A 6,089-nucleotide genomic window follows, 5' to 3' on the forward strand; every position below is an offset into this window, starting at 1 on the left:
CACCACTTCAGCCCGGTGCGCGCGTTCGGTGGATACTCCAGCGCCCCATTCTGGCCCCCACACCTAATGCCAGTTCTCGGGCCTCATGACATCATGGATCCAACACACACACACACACACACACACACACACACGCCCCATTCCCAGCGCTACATCCCGCCCTCTGGCTCCTCTTCCCGATTCGCGCTTTGCCGCGGGATATTTTACAAATGTCACAATCCTCAGCCCAGAGCCAGGCCCCCCAAGGACAAATCCACATCACCACCCCCACATCAGACTTCCGGAAATAACCGCCCTGGCAGCCCCCACCTCCTAGCTGCTTTCCCACCCTTGGCAGGCCCCCCCACCACATACTCCAGCCCTAGCTAGACTCCTAGGAGCTCTGGTAGCATAGTGCCTAAGGCACTTGACTGCTAACCAGAAGGCTGGCGGTTCAAAGCCACCAGCCACTCCTCGGAAGGAAGGTTGGGCAATCTACTTCCGTAGTGATACCGCCTGGGAAACCCAAGGAGGGGTCGCTATGAGTCGGTCCGACTCGACGACACATAACAACAACAACAACAACAGTTAGACTCCTCAGGGCTGCGTGTTCCTCCCCGCCCCTCCCCTTCCTCCCCCCACCCCCACCCGGCCCACCTCGGGGCTCACCTTCCCACCTTCCCACCATGCGCAGGAATTTGAGCTTGGGAGGCCCCTCCCCTTTCATCCCTGCACTTCACTTCGCCCTCAGAATAGACCAAAGCGGCCCACACTGGTCCCCTGGAATGCAAGGACTGGACAAGCCCTTCGGGACATCCCACCACCCGGAGCTCCGGAGTCCACTTTGCAGCCTCCTCTCCACTCCACCTCCTAAGGTCTACAGACCCTCCCGCTGGGGTTATCTCCTTAGACCCCCGCACGCGTGCCTGTCATCCCAGTCATCCCTCCCCCTTCCGGCTCCGGCAGGTATTACAGGATAAACCCGTTGCTGTAAGGCCCACTCCAGCTCCTGCCACCCCGTGTGTCAGAGTGGAACTGTGCTCTACGGGGTTTCCAGGGGCCGATTTTTCAAAAGGAGACCGCCAGGCCTTTCTCCCACAGCACCACTGGGGGGAGTCAAACGACCAGCAGTGAGCGATCAGGGCTTTTTACAGAGAATGAACCAGAAGCTCGTCTAGGGTCCCACAAGAGCCCGGAACACGTGTTCCCTTACTCACTGCCCTGCTGCCCTTCCCTGGCCACCCCCTCCCTGTTTTCTCCCAGAACTCCCTGCTCTCTGCTCCTGGCACTAATCCAGACAGCCTCAGCATGGCACACCCGGCGGGCCGAGGACTCATGGGTTTGGATCTTGGCTCTGCGGTGTGACCTGGGGCGAGGCCCTTACCCTCTCTGAGCCTCTTCCACATGAGTAAAGTGGGGACTAAGAGCGCGCACCTCATAGGATGGGTTGGGGGTGAAATCAGTTAATACACGTAAGGGGCTGCAATCAGTGGCATTCAGTCAGCTGCTACCATCTGGGAGATTAGTTGAGGACTGTCTGCCTCCTCCACCATCCTGAGAGCCCAGGAGGGCAGAGCCATTTCGTTCATTCTTGTCACCTCAGCACTCAAGGCCTGGCACAGAACAGGGGTTGCCAGTGAATTAATGGGAGATGCCAGGAAATGGGGTTTCCGACACTGGGGATACAGCCAAGGTCCTCCCTTCGGCTCACTTTGGGTCATCCTCCAGGTCTCCGCTCCAATGACCCCTTGGCTGGAAGGCCTCCCTGACCCCTGGGTTGGATCAGGGGCAGTCTCCATTGCCATGGGTATCCCCAGCACCGCCCAGCAGAGGACAAGGCACAGCAGAGGCGCCAGGGATGACAGAGCTATCCCTTCAGTCCAGACCCGCTAAGAGCTGCCAAGGTGAGAGCCACAGACGTCACAACCACTAGGAGCACCTGGTGGCACAGTGGTTAAATGCTCAGCTGCAGACTGAGCTCTTAAGGTTCAAACTCACCAGCTGCTCTGAGAGACAGATGTGGCAGTCTGCTTCTATAAAGATGACAGCCTTGGAAACCCTACGGGGCAGTTCTACTCTGTTGTATAAGGTCGCTATGAGTCAGAATCGACTCAATGGCAATGGGTGGGTTTTAGGGGACACCTGGTGACACGGTGGTTAAGTGCTCAGCCGCAAACTGTAAGGTCAGGGGTTCAAACTCACCAGCTGCCCCATGGAAGAAAGATGTGGTAGCCCACCTCTGGAAAGATGACAGCCTGGGAAGCCCTGCGGGGCAGTTCTACTCTATCCTATGAGTTGGAACTGACTCCAGGGCGATGGGTAGGTATGGCGTATGGGTGGGGCCCCTGATGGAAATGCAGGTTTCTAGACCGGGTCCCAAAGCTAAGAAATCAGACCCTCTGGGGGTGGGGCCTGGAGTCTTCATTTTCTCAAAGTTCCCCCAGGCACTAACTAGAGTTGAGACCCTCTGCCCTTGAACCCTGTGGTCTGTGCTCAGTTTATTACCCCCAAACTGACCCCACTACCCACCACAAGATCCTCCCAGCTCAACACCCTGCCCCGTCACAGGGAAGCCCCTAAGAAATGGCAGGAATGCCAGTATCAGTAAGAGTAACATGTTTCAAGCGCTCTTCAAGGTGCTGAGTTTTATAGTCACATGAAACCCACGCCCTATATACCAATGGATATACACAAACAATAATGTATGTCAAATGTTGATAACTGTTACAAAGAAGTCAAGTCAGGTGACAGAAAGAAAGAAGGCCTTCACTGGGTATCAAGGGCCTCTATTCAGAGTTGACATTTGAACAGACACCTGAAGGTGAAAAGGGGGGAAATCCACACAGACATCTAGGGTGACCGTGATCCACACAAAGAGAACAGCAAGTACAAAGGCCCTGGGGTAGGAATGTATTTGCTATGTTCCAGGCACAGCGAGGGGGGTCAGTGTGGCTGACGAAGTGTGTGAGCCAGAGGGAATGTTAACAGAGGACAAGGAGAAAGGGGAGCAGGAGTGTGTGGGGCCTTGGGGGCCAGGCGAGGACTTCATACTGAGTGAGCAGGGAGCCATGAGAGGGTCTGAACAGACGAACGGCATGATCTGACTTTTGTTTGAACAGGAGTCCCCCTGGCTGAGGGAGGCAGGGAGAGCAGTGAGGAGGCCCTGCAACAGACCAGGTGAGAGGAGGTGGTGGTGGCTTGGCCCAGAGTGGTGCAAGGGAGGTGATGAGACATGCTCGGAGTCCAGGAGTGTTTTGAAGGTAGAGCCTTTGGGACTTGCTGATGGACTGGACTGATGAAAGAGAAAGGAGTGAAGTCAACTCCAAGATTTTTGTCCCGAGTACCTGGAAGGATGGAACCGCCACCAGCCTCAGTGAGGAAGACTGCGTTAGGAGGCTGAAAGATGAAAACCCCAAGTTTGGTTTGGGGACACGTTTAAGTCTGGATATCAGATGTTGAGAATAGAGGAGTCAACCACTGAACAGATGAGTGTGGGTTTCAGGGGAGGGATCCAGGCTGGAGAGAGACACCTGGGAGCTGTCATGGTATAAAGAACATTTGAAGCCAAGGGACTGGGTGAGGCCACCAGGCAAGTGGTACAGACAGAGGGGAGATGAGGTCATTCTGCTGACGGTGAGAGTGAGAAAAGGAGGGTTCAACAACTCGCTCAAGGCTACCAAGCTGTTCAGTGGCAAAGGCCAGTGGCAGGGCCAACCCTCTTTACCTTCCGGAAACCCCACTCCAGAACCAACACTCGCAGCCACCAATAGGGTTACTGGGAGCCTGGCACCCTCAGTAAACGCTGCCGATCATTCCAGGAGGCCTCACCCCTTCACTCCTCACCCCTATACAGTGCAGCCCATCAGCCAACTGCTTCTTCACATGCCCCCCACCCGATACTCGCCCCCAAATCACAGCTTGTAACTCATCGCCCCTTATACTGAGCTCTGATAATCCTACCTTAAAACCTCGCATTAAATCGCAACCCTGTATTCCAATACCATGCATTTTACCATTTTTTGATCCTTCCTTTACACACTTTTCCAATCAAAGAACTTCCTGCGAAATACTGAGCACCCCAAGACTCACGTACAGCCCTCCGCCCCACAATCCCTACATGTATTAAAGGGCACTCCTCCCCCTCATTCCCACACTGCCTGGTCAGCCGCCCACTGCAGGCCACTGTCCCCCAGAGCACCCCCTCCCCCCACCCGGGACAGCCGCCCCAGCCCGCGCACCAGCCTCTCTCGCCGCCTCTCACCTTCTCCACGGACACCCCTTCTCGCGAGCTACTCAACTGCCGAAACCCCAGTCCCGCCCCAGGATCCGGCCTTCTCACTTCTGATTGGCCCTGGCTTACCCACAGCCCAACTTCCATTAGTCAAGGTAGATGCCTGTCACTCTGTCCCTCCCCAGAGGGGAAACCCGCCCTTCAAAGTTTGCAATTGGCTAACTCGGGAGGGGCGTTCCCAAATGGGTTAAGAGACCCAGCCTATCGACCGTCTCCTCTCCAATGATTACTGGCTAATAACTCTGCCAGTTATACAAGAGGGGTTGTTCCCTGGAGGGGAGGGCCCGGAGAAACCCGGAAGTAGCCTTTTGACCCCGCCCACCAACCCCTGTGGCCTGGTAGGCCGTGCCCACTTGAAGGGGAGAGGAAAAGGGAGGGAGAAGGCTAGAGTTGCGGGACCCCGGAGAGGGACGTGCGCGCATGCGCACAGAGAGGTCTTGGCTGACGGTCCGAAAGCTACGGGAATGTTCTTAACGTAATGGCAAGCTGAGATTTATCGTCGCTCAGAGCGTGCCAGGTCTGTACTGAGCACTTTGCAGGCTCTGGCTTATTTGAAGTTCACAACAGCCCTGCAAAGTAAGCACTATTATGATCCCCATTTTGCCGCTAAGGAAACAGACTCAGGGCTTGTAGCCACTGGCCTATGATTGCACAGCTTAAGAACGATCCTTGTTCTGAGGTAATGAGCCAATAGGGTCTGGACGCTTATAGAATGTGGGAGCCCTCTTTAAGAAAAACACAGAAGTAGAAGTGACGGTGAGAATTCACTTCTTGTTGGTAGGTGCGGTGGAGTCAATTCCAGCTCAGAGCGACCCTGTGTACAACCAAAGGCAACACTGCCCGGTCCTGCGCCACCCCCACAACCGCTGCTGTTTGACCCCATTGCTGCTCCCACTGTGTCAGTCCACCCCATTGAGAGGCGTCTTCTTTTTCACTGACCCTCTACTTCATCAAACATGATGTCCTTCTCCAGGGGCGCAAAATATGAATAATAACAAAGCCACTTTTTTAAAAAAAGAGCCAACAAATATTATAAAATCCCAAGAAATAACCAAATGTTTTCATTAATTTACTGCCAGATAAACCTCTGTGATATGTTTCTTATTTTTTTTGGCTGTATACGCTTATCATATGCTTATCTCCAGAGCTAATAGAAAAGTAAGTTATTTCCACCTTTGTTTTTATTCATTATAATTTGGAAAAAAAAAAAGTTTCCTTTTCACAAGTCAGTATTAATGATGTCATCTAAATTTTTAGGAAATCTGAGAAACTTCCATGACGTCTCATTTATATGTTAACTATATGTTTTGGGGAATGTTTTCACAAACTGGCTTCCAGCTCTGTACCTTTCAATTCTTGTCTCGTCCCCACAGGCCCCGTGCCTCTAGAGTCCGATCAGTTCAGCACCGTGGACAGGGGGAGAATTCCTGGAATCCTTTACCGGGACAACTGCCCATTGCCATGGGGTCCATTCTGACGCACAGTGACCCTATGGGACAGAGTCGAACTGCCCCTTAGGGTTTCGAAGGCCATTAATCTTTGCAGAATCAGACTGCCACATCTTTTCTCCTTTGGCGCAACTGGTGAATTTGAACCAACAACCTTTTGCTTAGCAGCCAAACATTTAACTACTGCCACCAAGACTCCTTCCAGGACAACTAGTTAGGATAATTTACATATGTACATGGATGCATCTGTGAACCACAAAAAAATATGCCACTAATATGGAAAAAATGATCACTAACTTTATATGGAAAGGAAAGAGACCTCGGATAAGCAAAGCACTACTGAAGAAGAAAAACAAAGTAGGAGGTCTCAC

This window comes from Orycteropus afer, unplaced genomic scaffold, assembly GCF_000298275.1.
Source record: "Orycteropus afer afer isolate SDZICR_OR568_19922 unplaced genomic scaffold, OryAfe1.0 scaffold00099, whole genome shotgun sequence".
NCBI lineage: Eukaryota > Metazoa > Chordata > Mammalia > Tubulidentata > Orycteropodidae > Orycteropus > Orycteropus afer.